Here is a 21,929-nt window from a genome sequence, read left to right as displayed (position 1 = left end):
CTAATACTTCTCTTCTTTTGAAGAATGTTTCCCTCCTGAACTTTATTAAGACCCTTGGTATATTTGAAAGTTTCTATCATGTCCCCCCTTTCCCTTCTCTCCTCCAAACTATACATGTTAAGATCTTTTAGCCTTTCCGGGTAAGTTTTGTGATGTAGGCAATGCACCATTTTAGTTGCCCTTCTTTGTACACTCTCTAATGTATTTATGTCCTTCTGGTGATATGGTCCGCAGAACTGGACACAGTATTCTAGATGGGGCTGTACCAATGACCTATACAGTGGCATTATTACTTCTTTTTTCCTGCTACTGATTTTTCTCCCTATGCAATCAAGCATCTGACTTGCCTTTGTTATTGCTTTGTTGCATTGCTTTCCTGCCTTCAAGTCATTTGAAATAGTGACTCCTAAATCTCTTTCCTCCTCAGTAGTTCCCATTATAGTACCCTTGATACTCTATTTAGCCTTTGGGTTTTTGAGTCCCAAGTGCATGATTTTTCATTTTTTAGCATTAAACTGTAGGTGCCACATTCTTGACCATTTCTCAAGCCCACCTAGGTCATCAATCATTTGTTCTACCCCTCCCGGTGTGTCTACCCTGTTGCATATCTTTGTATCATCTGCAAAAAGGCATACTTTCCCTTCAATACCATTTGCAATGTCACCAACAAAGGTATTAAAGAGAACTGGTCCATTTACAGATCCCTGGGGTACTCCACTGGTAACATTTCCCTTCATAGATTGCACTCCATTTTCTACAACTGTCTGTTTTCTATCCCGCAACCGGGTTCTTATCCATTTAACTGTTTTATAATCCACCCCTATGCTTTCAAGTTTATTTAGCAGTCTGCGATGTGGGACAGCATCAAATGACCTACTAAAGTCTAGATATGCTATATCTACAGCTCCCCCTTGAACTATTTGACCCTGACCAAGTAGCCGCTTGGCAAAGTTGTAAAGCCGAGTCGCCCCGGGCAGCCGCCCAGGATGAGCCCAATTTCCTAGTAGAATGGGCCTTCACCGACTTCGGTATCGGCAATCCTGCCGTAGAATGAGCGTGCTGAATCGTACGTCTGATCCAGCGTGCAATAGTTTGCTTAGAAGCAGGACACCCAATCTTGTTGGAAGCATACAGGACAAACAGAGCCTCTGTTTTCCGTATCCAAGCTGTTCTTGCAACATAAATCTTTAAAGCTCTAACCACATCTAGAGACTTTGACTCAGCTGTCACTCACCCCTGAGTGACAGCTCCTCAGCCTCGGAGACTTGCATCCGAGGTTGCCAGGACCCAGTCCCAATCACAAACCTGCGTCCCTCTAGTAGGTGAGAACTGTGTAGCCACCACAGGAGCGAAATCCTGGCTTTGGATGACAGGATTATCTTCCGGTTCATGTGTAGGTGGGATCCGGACCACTTGTCCAACAGGTCCCACTGGAATGCTCTGGCATGAAATCGGACAAACTGTATGTCCTCGTAGGCCGCTCCCATTTTCGCCAACAACCGAATGCATTGATGGATCGACACACTTGTTGGTTTCAATATTTGTGTGACCATTTTCTGGATTTCCAGACCTTTTCCACTGGAAGAAATACTCTCCGTACTTCTGTGTCCAGAATCATCCCTAAAAAGGACAATCTTGTCGTCGGTTCCAACTGCGACTTTGGAAAATTCATGATCCAACCGTGTTGTTGGAGTACTGACAGGGAGAGTGCAATGCTCTGTACCAACCGTTCCCTGGATCTCGCTTTTATCAGGAGATCGTCCCGGTAAGGAATTATATTGACTCCTTGTTGTTGAAGGAGGACCATCATCTCTGCCATCACCTTGGTGAATACCCTCGGTGCCGTGGAGAGTCCGAACGGCAATGTCTAGAACTGGTAACGGCAATCCTGTACTGCGAATCTCAGATAAGCTTGGTGAGGAGGATAAATGGGAACATGTAAGAAAACAACTTTTACATCTACTGACACCATGCAGTCCCCTTCCTCCAGAAAATCACTGGAAATCACTGCTCTCAGAGATTCCATCTTGACTTGAACCTTTTCAGGTAGAGATTCAGATTTTTCAGGTTTAAATTTGGTCTGACCGAGCCGTCCGGCTTCGGAACTACAAAGAGGCTTGAATAAAACTCTTCTCCTTCCTGTGACAAGGGTACCAGGGCAATGACTTGATCCTGACATAATTTTTGAATTGCAGCTGTTAGTACTTCTCTGTTTGGAAGAGAAGCTAGCAAGGTCGATTTGAAAAATCAGCAAGGGGGGACGTCTTGAAACTCCAGTTTGTATCCATGGGACACTATTTGTAAGACCCATGGGTCCAAGCCAGATTGAAGCCAGATCTGACTGAAAAATTTCAGACGTGCTCCCACCCGAGCGGACTCCAGCAAGGGAGCCCCAGCGTCATGCTGCAGATTTGGCAGAAGCAGGGGTTGAATTCTGCTCCTTCAATCCTGGAGATGCTGCAGACTTTTTTTTTTTAATCCGAAAGGACTGCATCTGAGAGTGATGTTTCTTTTTCGCCGGCGCAGGAGCATAAGGCAAGAATGTCAACTTACCTGCGGTAGCCGCAGAGACTAACGCATCCAGCCCATCTGCAAACAAGGCTTCACCTTTATACGGGAGAGCCTCCATATTTCTTTTGGAATCTGCGTCAGCATTCCACTGGCGAATCCACAACGCCCTCCGAGCTGAGACTGCCCTGTTAGCGGCTTTTGAACCCAAGAGCCCAATATCTTTCATGGCCTCTAGCATGTATGAGCAGAATCTATTGATATGACCTAACTTTAGGAGTATCTCGTCTCTATCGTGTCAATGTCAGATAACAAGTTGTCTTGCCACTTTTTGATAGCGCCATATACCCACGCATAAATAGATTTTTCTCCAACTTGCGGTCTGCCAGCTCCTTTAGTGAAGCCGTCCCAGGTGCAGGGAGAATCACCTTTATAGATAACCTTGACAGGGTACTGTCTAACATGGGGATGATGGGGGAGGGGGGGGGGGGGCGGAAAAGGATAAGCAACCTCAATCCTTTTGGGAATCTGAAATTTCTTTTCAGGGTTTACCCAAACTCACTCAAATAGAGTATCTAGCTCCTGAGAAGGAGGGAAAGTTACATTAATTTTCTTTTCTTTCTAACTAAGCCTTCTCCTGAGGTACAGGAGGAGCTTCCGTAACTTTTATAGCAACAATTATGTATTGAAAGCTATTTGCCAATTTAGGATCTATCCCCCTGGAATCTCTATCGTCGACACAGGGATCAGAGTCCGTGTCGGTATCAGTATGTACTATTTGTGCAAATGGTCTCTTATGTGACCCAGAGGGGTCGCCTGTGGATGAAAAGGCAGAACCATGAAAAATCACATCTTCCACTGATTTTCCCCAGCTCTCTGCATGAGACTCAAACTTATCCAACCTCTTACTGATATGATTTACACTATCACGTAATTCTTTCACCCATTCAGGCTCGTGGTGAGCTGGCAGCGCCACCACATTACAACTCTGTGTCCCTAAAATGGATCCCTCAAAGGAAGAGCTCCCTGCCTCAGACATGTCACACACGTGCACAAACACACCACAGACACTCCGGGACTTATAGGGGACAGACCCACAGTAAAATCTGTCAGAAGGACACAGATAGGATTTGCCAGTTCACAACCCAGCGCCAGTAACACAATGCCTGTGAAACATAAAATGGCCACTGACATGCAGCGCTTTTTATGATGTAAATACACACAATAAAGCACCAAATTTACTGTACCCCCCCCCCCTGTTTTTGCATCCTGATACATGTATTCAGTAGTGGAGGAGGACCAGCGTTGTCTCTGCAGCCTGAGGAGAGAGAGAAAATGGCGCTGAGCAGTGTGCTGGCTGACTGAGGAGGAAGCTCCGCCCCCGTAATGGCGTGTCTCTCCTCAGCATTTCTGAGGTAATTTTTTATACTGGCGGGGGTAGGGCTGTGCCTCGGCATCTTAAGCCCCTTGTCAGCCAGTTTTGTAGGTAATATGCTGCCCAGGGTGCCCCCCCCCCAGCGCCCTGCCCCCTGCAGTGCCTGTGTATGTGTGGGCAGTAATGGCGCGCTGCACTCCTGCCAGCCGCGCAGTACCTTTAGCCGTCACCTTGATTGAAGATCTCTCTTCTAACACTCACCTGTCTTCTGACTTCTCGCTCTGCAAAGTGGGTGACGGCGTGCTGTGGGAGTGAGCATCTAGGCACAGCTAGCATTCAGTTCCCTTCAGGAGCTAATGGTGTCCTGTCAGCCAGAAGCAAAGCCATGAAACTCTTTAGGAAGTTGGTTCCTACTTCTGCCCCTCAGTCCCACGAAGCAGGGAGACTGTTGCCAGCAGTCCTCCCTGAAAATAACTCCCTGAAAATAAAAAACCTAACATCAGTCTTTTCAGAGAAACTCAGTAGAGCTCCCCTGGAGTGCATCCAGTCTGCCTGGGCACATTTCTAAAACTGAGGCCTGGAGAAGGGGCATAGAGGGAGGAGCCAGTTCACCCCCTTGAAAAGTCTTAAAGTGCCCATGGCTCCTGCGGAACCGTCTATGCCCCATGGTACTGAAGTGGACCCCAGCATCCTCTAGGACATATGAGAAAGGGGACTCTACCTGTCGTACTGTGTAAAAGAGGACTCTACCTGCCGTACTGTGTAAAAGATGCCTCTACCTGCCGAAATGTGTAAAAGGGAGCTCTGTCTGCTGTACTGTGTAAAAGGGGACTCTACCTGCCGTAATTTGTAAAAGGGAGCTCTGTCTGACCTAATATGTAAAAGGTAGCTGTGCCTGCCGTAATGTGTAAAAGGGGACTCTACCGGCCATAATGTTTAAAATAGGGGCTCTACCTGGCGTAATGTGTGACAGGGGCTCTACCTGGCGTAATTTGTAAAAGGGGACTCTGCCTGCCATACTGTGTAAAAGGAGCTCTACCTATTGGTGCTGCTGTGCGACGTAATTTGAATAAAGGAGAATACTGTGCAACGTAATATTATGAACTGGAATTATTTTGTGGTTACACCCCTTCCCCATGAAGCCACACCCCTATTTTATTATTGCACTCCTACGCAGCACAATAGCCCTATTTAAAAGGGCTGTTTCTTGCACACAGAAGGGCTGTTTCTTGCACGATGCTGTTTCTTGCACACAGCGCTAAAATGTCTAGTTACAGCACTGGGTAAAGGCCCTCATTCCGAGTTGTTCGCTCGCTAGCTGCTTTTAGCAGCATTGCAAACGCTAGGCCACCGCCCTCTGGGAGTGTATCTTAGCTTAGCAGAATATCGAACGAAAGGTTAGCAGAACTGCTACTAAATAATTCCCTGCAGTTTCTTAGTAGCTCCAGACCTACTCCTAGACTGTGATCACCTCAGTCTGTTTAGTTCCTGGTTTGACGTCACAAACACGCCTTGCGTTCGGCTAGCCACTCTCCCGTTTCTTCAGCCACTCCTGCGTTTTTACCTGGCATGCCTGCGTTTTTTAGCACACTCCCTGAAAACGCCCAGTTTCTGCCCAGAAACACCCACTTCCTGTCAATCACACTACGATCACTCGAATGATGAAAAAACGTCGCTCGAGCTTGTGTAAATCTAGTAAGTTTTGTGATAAATAACTTAGCACATGCGCGCTGCATATCATGCGCATGCGCATTTTCCACCTAATCGCTGCGTTGCAAAAAGCGGCAACGAGCGAACAACTCGCAATGACCACGAAAGCTGTGTTTACCTAATAGTATTGGGCACCACACAACTAATGTATTTTTACTGGTAGGTGTCGGCAAGCAGTCTAACATTATCTAAGGCAGCAGCTATGCTCACTCCTGGGGCATGGCAGAACCTGTGGCAGCAGACTGCCACCAACAAGCGATGGCACATGCAGTGCTCCCCAGTAGGAAGGTATACCACCCACAACATGAGGATATGTTTTCAATAACTCCCAGGGCAGATTTAAATTCCCAATCTGCCCCATGTGAGGAATAAATTAATTATAGCTTCTTTCTTCTGTAGCCAAGAGCAGGATGTCATGTTATTATACATTTATATGTAGAAAACCCCATTGTGTAAAGTCATTGAACTTGTACATATATGTATAATCAATAGTATGGCATTGGTACAGATTATTTTTCCACATACTTGTCTAGACATTTATCCCAATGGTACACCAAGGCATCAGGTGTAGTATGAGTGGCTGGCGGCCAGGCTACCTGCGACCAGTATACCGGCGCCGGAATACCGACAGCTGGGCGAGCGCAAATGAGCCCCTTGCGGGCTCGCTGTGCTCGCCACGCTGCGGGTACGGTGGCACGCTATGCGCAACACGCTATCTATTCTCCCTCCAGGGGGGTCGTGGACCCCCAAGAGGGAGAAGAACTGTCGTATGCTGGCGGTCGGGATTCCGGCGCCAGTATGCTGCCCGCCGGGAGCCCGGCCGCCGGCAAAGGGAAGACCACCCCAAGGCCTTATCCTGGGATAGAAGAAATCAGTGTCAAGCGCCTGAAGCCAGGACATGATGGTTTGCTGAACGTCACCGTTGGTTGTGAATCGCCTTCCACCCAGGTGCTTCTTCAATGGTCCAAACAGATGGAAATCATTGCCGCACAAATTGTCTTCTGTGGTAGATGTGCCTGGCTGGATCGCTGCTCATCTTGAATGTCTGTCCTGCCATTATTAAAGACAACAATCCTGTTTCCATGACATGACGTTACTACTGTACACCCTGACAGGTTGGCGATGAATCTCAGCTGCTGATGTACCCTTTAGATGCAAAAATCTGACCACTCTACGCACCTCAATGTGTGGCCATGTTTCCGCCAGCCCCGCCATCTTACACCTGATGCCCTGAGACAGTATGACTGATATGAGGCGCAGCCTAATGGCCATGAGGGGAGGCAGTGGTCTACCTGATATCGCCTGGTGGGAAATTAGAATGAAATCGAGAACATTACACATGTGAGAGGTCTTGTTACGTTTCGAATATTCTTTTTACACTGAGCTTGAGAATCCAGGCTATTGCCAGGGTACACCGGCGTGGCGCTGGTCCCAGCCTTGTGTGAAAGGGTGTACCTTAGATGAGACCAGGGCTATTAATGGGTCCTACCCAGGTCGGCTGCAGTGTGAAAGGCAGACCCAGGTCGGGCCTAAAAGGCTGGCGATTGGCTGGGTCAGGTGCGCTTGATGATTACATCATCTCCAAGTGCCCTGTGTGAGCGACGATGACCCAGGTCCCAGCGGCGGTGTGAAAGGGGAAAGTATATCTGGAACCCTTACTCCAGCCCATGTTCAATATCTCGGGTCGGACACAGGTCGGAGCCAGGGCTTCAGTGTAAGTGGGTATTATTGAACCACCCCCATACACAGAGCCGGCGCTACCCACTCAGCAAGGGTATGCAGTGCAGGGAAGCGCCATGCTGAGAGGCACTCTCCCTGCTCTGCTACCCTGCTGCTGCCAGCTGCAGCTGCGCCTGTCAAACTGTAAGGCAGGTAGCAGCGCTGGAAGCGTATAGCGCGGCTCCCAGTGCAAGGTCCCTCTGGCCTGGCTCCCTCCCCGCTGCTCCTGAGTCCCCAACATCCAATGCTGGTGAGAGTTCTGCCACCCGGGTAACATTTTGGGGGGTTTGCTTAATCGCGGGAGGCATGGTCACGCCCCCGTATGGAAAAATCACAAAAATCTTTGCAAAGCCCAGCGATGTGGAGTTGGGGGGCTCCTTGAGCCCCTCAGCCAGGGGCAATTCAAGTGGGGAGCATGATCAGTGTGATCACTCCCCCCCCATCTATACAAGAACAGGCAGATGCTCAGCAGCAGCAACAGAAGCAGCCTGCCTCTCTGGCACTGCAGCACAGCACACGCTGCCAAGTCTGAGAGCTTTTGCTATTGCTGCAGTCCAGTAAGGAGGGAGGGAAGAAGTGCAGCAGACCAGGCCCCCCTACCGGGCCCCTCCATTAGTCTCAGGGCTCGGGTAAGTAGTACCCGTTCCTCCCCTCTCGGCGTCACTTCCAACATCCTCCAGAGCCGCTGCTGCTGGAGTAACGCAAGAGGGAGGAGGAGGAGGCAGAGAAGGAGCAGCACCCGAGCCGGGACCTCCTGCAGGTCACGGGGTCGCACTGTGGAGACATATGTGTAAGGGGCACACAATACTGTGGGCATTATTTGTGACACTACTGTGGGAATTATATGTAAGGGGCACTATTACTGTGAGCATTATATGTGGCACTATGACTGTGGGCATTATGTGTAAGGGGCAGTGTAAGTGGTGAAGCAGAAGGTACTACATTTACAGTAGCAGGGTGGGTTTGAGGTGGTAGGTATGAGGTGGTTGGACTGTACCTGGCATGTGTTTAATGATCTGTACCTGGCATAGCATGTATAATGGGCTCTACCTGGCATAGTGTGTATAATGGGCTGTACCTGGCATAACGTGTATAATGGGCTAATCTGGCATAATATGTATAATGGGCTTTTCCTGGCATAATGTGTATAATGGGCTCTGCCTGGCATAACGTGTATAAGCACTCTAACTGGCATAACATGTATTAGGTGCTCTACTGTGGCGTAACGTGTATAAGCGGCTCTTCTGTGTGGCGTAACATGTATAAGGATAATACTGTGCAGTGTAATGTGACTAACATACACTACTGTGCTGTGTAATGTGACTAACGGACACTACTGTGAGGTGTAATCTGAATTGGTACTATTCTGTAGCCATGGCCCTATATTTTTGGTGCGCACCTTCGGCGCACACTGTCCCTGTCTTGAGCATGGTGGGCACCAAAGGAAACTTTCTCCCTGAGCTCCTCAAGGTTTAGAACAAGCCCGGTCACCGATTTTAAAATATCTTTTTCTTTTCAAATGTAACATGCCCCCAATTCAAAAAAGGGAAGGGGGCGATGAAACATACCCTTGCTCCGGGCAGCATGGCACCTAGCTACACCTCTGATAAGGGGCACTACTGTGGGCATTGTGTATGAGGGGAAGTACTGTGTGGTGTAACGTGTACAAGAAGGGGCACTATGTATTGTGTGATGTAATGTGAATAAGGGGCACTACTGTGTGGTGTAATATGAATCAGGGGTACTACGTTTGGGGTATTGTAAATAAGATTGTAATATTGTGTGGTGTAATTTGAATTGTGGGTACCACTGTGGCCATGCCCTTTCCTTGTGTGACCACACCCCTTTTTGCATCATGCGCTGTCCTTTTTTTTGGGATGGGAGGGCGCAAATGTATCATTTGCAGGGGGAGCGCCAAACATTCTAGCACCGGCCCTGCTCGTACATATATATTCTATCCAGTGCTTAAAGAGAAGCTAAAGACTTCGAACACATAAACAAAAATAAAAAAATAATTGGAAATCAAAAACATATACGGTATGCTGGCAGTACATTCAAAATTATATTTTTAACATTAAAGACTATAGGAGTAAAAGTTATTGCTCAGTTCCTGTGTTCTCAAGCACACATTACGTCCTGATTCTACCAGGCATTTAGTGGGAAAACCTTTTTAGGATGCTGTTCTTTGCTATCTATTAATATACAGTATTTATAATATAAATACATTATAGAAATGAATATGTGTTCCGTTTAAACCAAACACAATTATTATTTAATTTCCTTTGAGTGTCTTACTTCCTTTCCGGGAAGTGACTTATCATGAGTAGCCTGTAACTCACCCACCCTCTTTTCTTCCTAGTCATGGATCCTGTACAATACTAAGAACATTACCAATTATTTCCAATTGTTTTCGGATTTGTATTAATTTATTACCATTACACAGTATTAACAGTTATGATGTGGGCAGTATGGGGTTGATACTGTATATCAAGCAGTGAAAAGAGTAGAGAAGAGGACCAGTGGAGTAGAGTCCTATAGCAACCAATCAGTTTTGAGGTAGCATTTATCAAGGTCACTCTATAAAATGATAGATAGAAGCTCAGCCCCAAACTCCCTCTGTCCCCCATCATTCTGTTATTAATCACCCCCTCAATTACCCTCAACCCTTAGGATTTGTCACTCCATTCATTATCTCCCTTCTATTCTTAACAACTCTCCACCCGTTATTGGGGGTAATTTTGAGTTGATCGCAGCAGGAACTTTGTTAGCAGTTGGGCAAAACCATGTGCACTGTAGGGGAGGCAGATATAACATGTGCAGTGAGGAGTGGTACTCTGAGGTAACAGCACGGAGAGTGATGTTGCGCTGAGGTGATGCTGAGGAGACACACTGTGGAGAGGAGAGCCACGCTGAGGGGAACCGGCTGATGAGAACTGACCCCTGCTGAGGAGACTGTGAGCTGGCATCAGAGGAGGCCCGTCCGAGAGCCCTGAGCCGTTGCCTGCCACCCGCTGCAGTAACCGGAGGCAGAAGTGCTGCGCTGCGGAGTGCTGAGCTGCCGTGTTGTGGAGAGCCAAGACTGAGATAGCGGGCGCTGCCCACAGTAACAGAACGAGAGAGCTGTCATGGGAGTGGAGTCAGTGACCATCTTGTCAGCCCTCTGCCTGAAGCCCTGTCGAGGACGGGAGCCATAACAGAGCTGGGTGCGACTAGTGAGCGGACATTGCAGGTATTTGGGACACGTAGCTGCCACCCACCAGTGTGACATAGTGAAGGGCCAATAGGAAAAACATAGCCAAACTTCCTCTCAGAAAGCTCCGCCGTCTGTTATATGCTCACCGTGGCCCACAGTCTTGCAAGCATTTGTGTGTGCCCGTTTAAAGTGATAACACGGGGCAACTGGGGGGTATATAAGTTACAGAGACTGCAGGGTGTTATTGCGTGAGGAAAAGACTTTCCAGTCATCTGTGCCCGTTACCAGGGCCGGATCTTGCCCTTGTGGCGCCCCGGGCAAAAATGGGGGCGTGGCTTCATATGGGGGCGTGGTCAGTTACGCCCCCATTTGTGCCCCCTGTAGCGCAGCTGAAAAATAAATAAATAAATAAAAGTATACTTACAATCCCCGCTCCTGATTCCAGACCTCCTCCTCCGCCGGCGCCGCTCTTCTCCTGGACTCGGATGGTTGTGTCTGTCCTCGGATCTATGGGAGAGACGTCATTACGTCTCTCCCATAGCACAGCATAGACACTAGAGGTCAATTATGACCCCTAGTGTCTCTGCCACTATGCTGTGCGGTGCGCGATGACGTCATCGCGCACCGCACAGCAAAGGTCCTCTCCATGAAGGGAAACTAGACGCTTCGTCTAGTTTCCCTTCATGGAGAGGACCTTTGCTGTGCGGTGCGCGATGACGTCATTGCGCACCGCACAGCACAGTCCTCTCCATGAAGGGAAACTAGACGCTTAGCATCTGGTTCCCTTCAAAGCGGGGGACCAGTGGCGGGCACAGCGGGGGGCACTGCAGAGGGCACAGTGGCGGATCTTGCCATGGTGCGGCGCCCTCCGGAGGGCGCCGGCGCCCTCCGGAAGGCGGCGCCCCGGGCAAAAGTACTGCTTGCCCGTGGCAAGATCCGGTACTGCCCGTTACACACAGGGAGGACTGCATTACCTGGGCAACCCCGTCACCCATGGAGAGAGAGAGAGAGACTTGTTCAATTTAGAGAGGCGTTTCTCTGAATGCCCCAGTATAACCAACATATTAGTGGAAGAAACTGTAATGCCTCTTACTGTATGTTCATTGCTTAAGTTGCTTTTGCATGCTGTCTACTGATAGGAAAATCATACTGCTGCCTTCTGTCTCCCATTACTAACTTCTGTGCTATCTGCTACTCTAAAAGTAAAACTGTACTGTATATTTGGCTTGCTTGGCTACAACGGATATAAACTGTGCTATTTATTGCCACTTTCTTCCCGCAACCCACCGCTTCTCCTCTTGCTGGTACATACAAAAAAGGAACAGTCATCTAGCTTGTAAGCAGCCAATGTTATTTGGATAAACAACTAGGGGGGTCATTCCGACCTGTTCGCATGCAGCGTTTTTCTTTGCTGCGGTGCAAACGGGTAGGAACTGCGCATGCGCGGTGGCTGCAATGCGCACACGGCCAGAAGAGAGAAGAAAGTGATCTCTAGCGTGATCGTAAGAAGATTGACAGCGGGGAGGCGTTCCGGGGCATCTACTCACCGTTTTCTGGGCATAGAGATCCGAACGCAGGCGTGTCCAGGCGTTTGGAGGGCGGATGTCTGACGTCAAGTAAGTAAGTCTGACCCTGGTCTTGTTTTGCAGGAAACTTTTTTAGCATAAAGCGATCGCAGCCCTGCTATGCTAAAATACACTCCCCCATAGACGGCTTCAAGTTGATCGCACGAGCAGCAAAAAGTTGCTACGTGCGATCAACTCAGAATGAGGGCCTATATTCAGAGGTGCATAGACTGAGTTAATAAGACAATGTTATGCAACACCAGGTGGACAGTAAGGAACATTGGGGCAGATGTATTAACCTGGAGAAGGCATAAGGAAGTGATAAACCAGTGATATGTGCAAGGTGATAAACACACCAGCCAATCAGCTCCCATATGTAAATTAACAGTTAGGAGCTGATTGGCTGGTGCATTATCACCTTGCACTTAACACTGCTTTATCACTGATTTATCACTTCCTTATGCCTTCTCCAGGTTAATACATTTACCCCATTATAGAGAGCCACTCATTAATGGAGTAGATAAAACCACCTTGGAGGCAGTAGATGTAATTACAGTGTTATTTAGACAAAAAGGGAATTACCGTGTAATTATTTTACAGTGAACTGCATGGTGGCTCATTTTTTTTTTTTGTAAACACATTTTATTGGGTGGATCACAATAAGATTGCATTGGTAACGGAACACCCGAACATTTTGGGTGTTATATAAACAAATGTAGTTACAATAAATTGTTACAACAACAGAAATAATTGATCCTTTTTTTGTTTTTGTTTTCCCCTAATTTTGAGAGAGTAAGGTTAAAATGTATACGGTGGGGGACTCTCGGCAACGGGGAAGCCGTCCGTCATGGAGAGTCAGTGGAGGCAATGAGAAGAAAAGAATACTCAGGAGTCGAGTAAGAGGGGACAGAAAAGCAGGCGAGGCTCAACGCCTCCAGTTAGAGAGAGAAGCAAGGGGGGGTAGGGGGGGGGGGGTGGAGGGGTGGCCCTCTGGGGTAGGAGGTGGGTTGGACTGTGGCTTACCGCGTCAGGTTATAAATGGGGAGGAGGCCTGTTGTAGGTTTAGCCACGGAGACCATACCTTGTCAAATTGTTTCGAGGTGTTACGTATGATTGCGGTCATATATTCCATTTTGTGGACATACCAAATCCGGGATATTATCACCGGTATTGGTGAAGGGGTCGGGTTCTTCCAGTCTGTGGCAATTTGGCACGTCATTGCCGAAACTACATGTCGGAACAGTTTGTTTTGGTGTCTATTAAGGGAAGGAAGAGACATGGGGAGCAAGAAGTATTGGGGGTCATGGGGGATGGAGATGTCGAATAAGCGCGAAAGCAATGTAATGAGTTCACCCCATATTTTGTGAATTTTGGGGCATGCCCACCATATGTGTAAGAACGAACCACTGTCTGAGCAACCCCTCCAACAACAGTCTGGAGTATCAGGGAACATAGTGTGTAGACGGGCAGGGACATAGTACCAACGGTAGAGTAATTTATAAATGTTTTCTTTAATTCTCACACAGATAGAACTAGAAGCCGCATTGTCCCATATATCTACCCAATCCTCGTTATCTATTGTTACTCCCAATTCCCCCTCCCACGCCGCTTCGTGGGGGGCCTTGGATGTATTGGGGTAGTCGTCAAGTAAGGTGTAAATATCTGATATGAGGCCCCTAGTGTTGGTGCGCTTCCAGCTAATGTATTCGAAGGGGGATAAATGTCTGTGGAGGAGGGTAGTGGTAATGGTTGAGTGGAAGTGTCTGATTTGCAGATAACGGAAGAAGTCCGAAGAGGGGACTACTGTTCCTTCACGGAGATCTGTGAATTGTGGGAAGGTAGCGTCGGTGGTGATATCGTTAACATATAGTATACCACTCGAGCGCCAAGATATGTGCGAGGCTTTACTCATGCCTGGGGGGAAGGCAGGGTTATGAAATAACGGAATTAGTGGGGACGGGTATGGGGCTAAGCTGAACCGTCTATTTGTCTGGTCCCATGTCGCTAATGAGCGACTTACTACGGGATGCAAGAGGGCCGCGCGCGGGCGCTGGTTCCGGTGAAGCCATAATAGGGAAGATAATGTAGCTAGGCCCGACTCCTCTGCCTCTATCCCCACCCAGACTTTTCGTGTCCCACCCTCGTTGCACCATTGTGCGCATTGAGCAAGTTGTGCGGCATAGAAATATTTCTTGAAGTCCGGAATACCCAGGCCTCCACCTCTGGAGGGGCGTTGAAGCAGTTTAAGTCTAACGCGGGGGCGCTTATGGTTCCAGATAAAAAGGGAGGATTGGCGTTGCAGAGTCTTAAACACATAGGGAGGGACATAAATCGGGAGGGTCTGAAATAAGTACAGAAGCCGGGGGAGTACGCTCATCTTGACGGAGTTAATTCTGCCTATCCATGATATAAAGTAGCTGGACCATTCCACCAAATTCTCCTTAATTGTCTGCAATAAACGGGGATAATTTGCTTGGAAAAGTTGGTGGTGGTGATGGGTCAGGTACACACCGAGGTATTTGATTTTCTTTGTATACCAGTTACAGGGGAGGGTATTTTGAAGGTCTTGTTTGAGAGCTGCTGGGATGTAAAAGTTGAGGACCTCTGTTTTGTTAACGTTAATCTTATATCCAGAGAATTGGGAATATAAGCTGATCTCGGATAAGAGGACGGGGAGAGATTGGGCTGGGTCTGAGAGGGAGATCAAGACATCATCGGCATATAGCGCTATCTTGTGTTCAGATAGACCTGTGGATATTCCACGGATAGTGTTGTTTTTACGTATTCTTGCTGCTAGGGGCTCCATGACTAATGCGAAGATTAAAGGGGAGAGGGGGCATCCCTGCCTGGTACCGTTGGCAATCCCAAAACTGGAGGAGGAGACACCGTTAACCATAACCTGGGCCGATGGGGAGCGGTAAAGTGCTTTGATCCCTTCCAAGAATTCTCCAGAGAATCCCATTTTATCAAGGACTGCAAAGGCAAAGGACCACGATATACGGTCAAAGGCCTTTTCCGCGTCGAGAGCTAGAATGAGAGAGGGAAATTTCCTTTTTTGAATTGAGTATATTAGATCTATGGCCCTTCTAGTGTTGTCAGGTGCCTGGCGTCCAGGGATGAAGCCGACCTGGTCCGGGTGGACCAGACCGGGCATCAAAGGACCCAGACGGTTAGCTAGTATTTTCGCGTATATCTTCAGGTCGACATTCAGTAGTGAGATCGGTCTGTAGTTTTGGCAGCTAGTCGGGTCTTTGTCGGGCTTTGGGATTACCACTATGTCAGCCCGGGTGGTCTCTGGCAGGAAGGAGGCTCCCTCAAAGATACCGTTAAATAGGGAGGTTAGATGTGGGGTCAGCTCCTTCACAAATAGTTTATAATATTGGGCTGTGAAACCATCCGGACCTGGAGCGGCCGACGAGCGCATAGATCGTATGGCGGCTATTGTCTCCTCCTCCGAGATTCGACAATTAAGGGCTTCTAACTGAGCTTCCGAAAGGGTTGAGAGGGGGGTATCAGATAAGTATGAGCGTACCCCCCCAGCACCGTCAGGGGACTGCTGGGGTGGGACGGGTAGGTTATAAAGGGAGCTATAAAACAGACGGAAGTCTTCGGCCATCACTTCAGGGTCATATGTATAGGTTCCCCTTCGTGACGAATACAGTTTATCTATGGCCCCCAACGCTTGCTTGCGGCGTAGTTTGTTGGCCAGTAAGGAATCTATTTTATCCATTTTATCATAGAAACGTTGTTGCAGTTTCCGTAGGATTAGTGCCGCGCGGTTGGAGAGAAGGGTGTTAAGTTGTCCCCGAAGGGAGTCTATCTGGGTGAGCAAGGAGGGATTGGGGGATGCTTTATGTTGGGATAGTAGGGTGGCTATTTCTGATTCGAGGGAGGATATCTCCTGTGTAGCTTTTTTCCTAAGAGCTGACGATTTTGCCAGTAGGGCTCCACGGATCGTAGCTTTGTGGGCCTCCCAGAGAACATTGAGTGAGATGTCGGGAGATGTATTTTCGGTGAAGTAGTGTGTGATTGCTAGTCTAGTTTCCTCTAGTGCTGAGGGATGTTGTAGAAGTGAGTCGTCCAGATGCCATTTAAATCTCCTACGCGGCGCGCGGTATATATCTATAAGGAGATAAACTCCAGCGTGGTCCGTCCATGATAGAGGTGTAATGCCAGTGTCCGAGATCAGTGGTATAAGGGCAGAGGAGGTGTGGATCATATCGATCCTGGAGTAGTGTTGGTGTGGAGCTGAAAAATGCGTGAAATCTTTGGTATGAGGGTGTTGGGAACGCCATGTGTCACAGAGGCCGTGATGTTTCATGATGGCGGTTAGTGTGCGGGAGGCCCGAGGAAGGGTTGTTATAGAAGCGTGAGGAGGGGGGCCGGATCTATCTAGCAACGGGTCGAGTATAGTGTTAAAATCGCCACCTATGATAATGCTTCCCTGTGCTTCTCTTGATAAGCGTTTAGAGAGAGAGTCGAAAAAAAAGGACTGTTCTTGGTTGGGGGCATAGGTGGAGACCAGAGTGAGAGTCATAGATCGGAGGGTACCCATTACCATAAGGAACCGTCCTTCTGGATCTTGCACTGTCCTAGAGTAAGTAAACGGGATGTTGCGGCGGACTAATATGGCCACACCCCGTTTTTTACAGTCTGCCGAGGCGAAGTAGGATTGGGAAAACCATTTGCCCTTAAGCTGGGTGTGGGGACCGGTGAGGTGAGTTTCCTGGAGGAATGCAATGTCGACTTTCTCACGTCTGCAGGCGTTCAGGAACATGGTACGTTTCCTAGGGGAATTTAGGCCATTTACATTGGCCGAGAATATTTTAAGGGACATGGCTATTTACGTGGGGGAATATGGCATGTTGCCCAAAAGGTCCAGTAGCGCACCATCCGCGCCAGGAGAGGGCCACCCCTCTGGGCCGAGCAAGAAAAGGAGCGAAAGGTCAAACAGGGGCCACCAGGAGAGAGAGAAAAGGAAAAACATAGAGAAGAAGAAGAAATACCCCAATCGGGGAAACATCCCTAAGAGTGTGGGTCCCATTCGGGGGCCGCCAGGGAGAAAGCACTGCATCAATAACATTATAAGCAACAGTAAGGGATTGTGGGGGGGTAACCATGGCACCATGTGGGAGGGCGTGGGGCACCCGGGCCACAAGGGACGAGAGTGGTCTTGGCCGTTATTTCCTCTATATCGGACATAGTACCATTTAGGACATTAAGAACTGTGTCCAGACAACAAGAACCATAAACATAAATTCAAGAAAAAAAAAAAAAAAAAAGGGAAAAAAAAAAAAAATTATTGAGGGGAGGGGAGGGAGAGAGGGGGAAAAACCACAGAAATGCAAACAAGCATGACTAAATTATAACAACAATAACAGAGGATAGTTACGACAGTGGTGTATGAGTGGAGGTCGGAGCCTCCACGTCACTGGCTCAGTTCGCCAACATTACGCATATAATCCACAGTGGGGGGCTCCCCAGGTCAGGGAGGGTCCTTGTCCACATTGCGCTGTCGAGTCACCCTCGTCCAGTCGGGATGGGGTGGCTGAGGGTGCATTGGTTTAGAAGAGGAAGTCGCCGTGTCGACTACGGATGATGCTGGGAGGAGATCTAACTTTGCCAACTTTTCCTGTCCTTGGTTTAAGGTCTTGACTGAGTGGACAAAGTTATTGACCGAGACGTGAAGTTGAAAGGGAAATCCCCATCTGTATCTGATCTGATGCTGACGCAGGATCCGGGTGACCGGCTGTAGGTCCCGGCGCTTCTGAATCGTGGAGGGGGCCAGGTCCTGATAAATCTGCAGTTGCATACCCTTAAACAGAATTTCCGATGTGTCTCGAACGGAGGACAGAATTTTCTCTTTCGAACGGAAATAATGGAAACGGACAATAACATCCCTGGGTGGTTGGGCGGGAGACGGTTTTGTACGAAGTGCCCTATGTGCCCTGTCGCAGAGGCATTCTTCGTCTGTGAGGTCTGGTACTATATGCGTGAAGAATTCTCTCAGGAATGTCGGCAGCGATGGACCGAGGACCGATTCTGGAACGTCGCGTATGCGTATATTATTTCTACGCGAGCGATTTTCTTGGTCCTCTTGTCGCTCTTTGAGGGACTCCATTTCCTCGTGTAATCTAGTGAGCTCACTGTCTAGGCGGTGATGGGAGCGGCAGAGATCATCTGTCTTGGTTTCCAATGTGTCCGTTCGATTGCCAAGGGCTGTAAGGTCCGATTTAAAATCAGCTATGGCGTTCGAGAGTTCCTGCTTGAATGCTGATTGTACCCCCTCCAGCAGGCTCGACATGACCGCCTGTATCTGAGGGTCAATTCCTGCTTCCGAGGCACACGGAGAGGGCGGGGAGCCTGCGGACATGTTGGGGTTCTGCGGGCCTTTAGATTTGGAGCCAAAGAAGTTAGTCGGGACTTGTGCTGCTTTTTTGTTTTTGGACATAGTGGTATATATGTACCAAAAAAACAAAAGGAAAAAAAAAACAAAAAATGGGGGGGGGAGGATGACAGAGGAGGTGAAAAAGATAGGGGATTGAAAAATTATTGTTGAATGGACACAGGTCGGGGTCCGTATAATGAGCGGATAGTCCGAGGAGGTCAGGCTGCCGCGCAGAGGCTGATCGGTATTCAAGATTATAACGTGTTCCCGACGCTTGTTTTTGTGGGTCAAATAGCTATCCGTAGCGGCTTCCAGAGGAGGATAAATTTGTCGTCTTCAGGTGTGCTAGCCGCGGGGTTGAGGCTAATGCGCCAGAGTGTTATAAATAGAGTCCAGTTACTTAGTTATGGAACTTGTAGCTTTTTATTATTTTGCGTTAAATCATCCTGAGGCTGGGTCGGGGGCGTATGAATCTGAGCGTCATAACGCCGAAGCCTTGACCCTCCTAGGCACCGATCCCGTAGTCGAGGTAGAGTGCAGCTCGACCCTTCATCCCGTGGCCCTGGCACACACGGTAGATATTAAAGCACTTTCATGGTGTCACTGCGGGCAGTGATGCGGGCAGAATTTATGGGCCTGTACGGGTGAGGGGTGCGTGGTATAATGCAGGTTATCTTCACCCTGGTTGCGTGCCAGAAAGCAAAATGGCGGCTCTGGACTCGTATCACAAAATTCTATGGAGCAGGAGTACAGATCAGGGTTGGGGGCTATGGCAGCAGCAGGTACTCACCACATTCCAGGTGGATTGGACCCTGAAGACAATTCAGCAGGCTTGGTTATTTATAGAGCCTTTCAGGGTTGCCTGTAGATTTGCACAACCCTCTCCAGCAGAGTCCCCGAGATCCAATATGGCCGCCGCAGCACAGACAGGGCTGCTGATACTCTTCTTCTATCTCCTGTGGAGCCAGTTGAGACGTGTGGGTTCTCTGCTGGCGTCAGGGGGTGTCCAGCCACATTATGGGGGTAAGATCCGAGGTCCTGGTGGGTCTGTCGCGGCCGCGCTCCGGTCCCGGAGCTCCCGGCCGGGGTATCTCCAAAATCCAGGTCCCGGCTGCGGGGCGCGGGGTAGGCCTCAACGGCCGGAGGTAGCTGAGGGCCGCAGGGCCGGCTCGCCAGCCACACAGCTCCGCCGGAGGGACCGACAGGGGGGGACGAGGTCGCCGCAGCCAGGGACGGGCGGTCTGGAAGGGGGGAGAGAGAGTCCCGGCTCCCGCAGGCGGCTCCGGAGCCCAGTCCCGCAGGGCGCCAAAATCAAGGCCCCGGATTCACGAGGGGGGGAAGGCCGCAGTCCGCAAAGGCAGCCGGGCTGCCTCCCGACTCCGCAGCTCGCTTCCCCAGGTCAGGCCACCGACGGGGGAGGCAGTGAAACAAGTGTTGGGGGCACCAGGGCACTTTTTGGAGGGTAATTCCAAGTTTAAATCACTTGGGTAGCAGGAGCTAGTATGAAGTGCAGCTTCTCCCACTGCTAGCCAGGCCACGCCCCCATGGTGGCTCATTTTTAGTGTAAGTTCTTTTCTTATTGTGATGTGTATCGTTGTTTCCTTATATGTGAAATTGTATTTGCTCTTTAACCAAATAATTCCGCAGCGGTGAGCAGTTGTGTTTCTACATAATAAATCTTAATGTCACCGTCCTAACGTGTGGTGACTTACTGTATGTGTTGGGTCCTCTGGGGTTGGGGGTTCCTCACCTTTCTGCCTAGGGTTCCAGCAAGAGATCCGGTCCAAGAACTGATCCCGGGCGAAGAATCCAGGTACGTCAACCGACACCCGCACTAGCAAGCGACACTACACCGTACTTACCTGTTACACGCGGACACTTGTGACGATGGCGGGCCGTGAGTCAAGGGGGCGTGGACTCCATGGAAATGGGCAGGGGTGTGCCACGAGTCAGGGGGCGTGGACTCGCTGTACACCTCCATTTCCATGGAGACGGGCAGAGAGGCGGGGGAGCTTCCACAACAGAGAGCCAGAAGCTGCGCGCGTTGCCTTCCCGGCACTCTGAATGACAGGACCGGCCCACCAGCCCATCTGCCCTTCTGGCATTTGCCATAAGTGCCAGATGGGCAGTCCAGCCTTGGTTGGGAGTTACAAAAGTTAATAGGAAACAGACTGGTGCCAGTATCTCTCTTTTAAAAAAAAAAAAATCCATCTGTCAGCACTACCAAGTTTATAATGGGAATGATGTCTGCTGCGTCTTTATAAAGACTGCATCTATGTCTATACTTTGCTGCAGCAGTATTAAAAAGTTTGTCATTTAAGATATGAACAACTCAAATATGAACACAAACCTGCAGTTATCAGGCCACAGCTTGACGCTGGTCTGTAAGAGCATTTCAGGGCACGGGTCCCCTGATAACGATAGTAAGCACATTCATCTAACCCACATACAGTGCAGAGCAGGGAAGGGGGCATATTCTTCTTCCAACACAACAATAGATGGGGGAAGGGGGGTCAGCAGGAAACAAAACAAAACTGTCAAAGGAAACATTGTACGTGTGATTTATTTACCGTAGATGCAGATGCAAGATGCGGAAATAGAGGAGAAGCAAAGGAAGATCAAAGCAAGATTTTCAAAGAGCTAAACAGGTTGTCTATTTATGTTATTTCAGTACTAAGCCAGGGAGTGTTTGAGTGTTCTAAAATAAATGAACTTGCTACATACTGTAGCATGCAAGTCAAATGTATGAGACAGCATGATATGAAGGACCACACAAAGCGACACAGAAATGAGCGTGGAACGTGGCACTAAAGCTATGGAGTTTTGGTTGAATGTTATACAGCCGCAGTTGCCAGCCACACAAGCTCAACAATGAACTAGCCTACAAGGAAAATTCTGGGCTCAAGTGCTAAGCATTCAGCACAAGGGAATCTCTGCAGAATGATACATCCAGATGATAGGATTGCATATTGAATACGATCCTGGGTGGTAAGATGCAGCTCAGATCACATTCAATATACAATGCATAATAAATAAGCTCCTTAGACATTTATCAGGTACCTACCACAGGCAGCCAGCAGACATTACATTACGGCCGATACACACTGGCCGATATATCGTCCGTTCTATTGAACGGCCGATATATCGCGGGTCCGTCGGCCAGTGTGTACAGGTGATATGTCTGTGAACTCCATCATTCACAGACATATCGCATCGGCCCTGCAGCACAGCCGACGGGCAATATATCTACCGATATATTGGCGCATCGCTGTGTGTGTACGGACGACCAGCCGACCGCCAGTACACATGCTGCGGCAGCCGACGGTGATTGACAGCTGAACTGGGCGGGCGTGTGTACAGTACACGCCCGCCCAGTTCATGACGTCAGTCCCCAACGGATCGGGCAGTGTGTATGCACAGAACACTGCCACATCCGTCCATAGATATATCTGCTGATCAATTGATCTGCAG

The sequence above is a fragment of the Pseudophryne corroboree genome, chromosome 2 (assembly GCF_028390025.1).
Source record: "Pseudophryne corroboree isolate aPseCor3 chromosome 2, aPseCor3.hap2, whole genome shotgun sequence".
Lineage (NCBI taxonomy): Eukaryota > Metazoa > Chordata > Amphibia > Anura > Myobatrachidae > Pseudophryne > Pseudophryne corroboree.
This window is presented reverse-complemented; position numbering follows the sequence as displayed.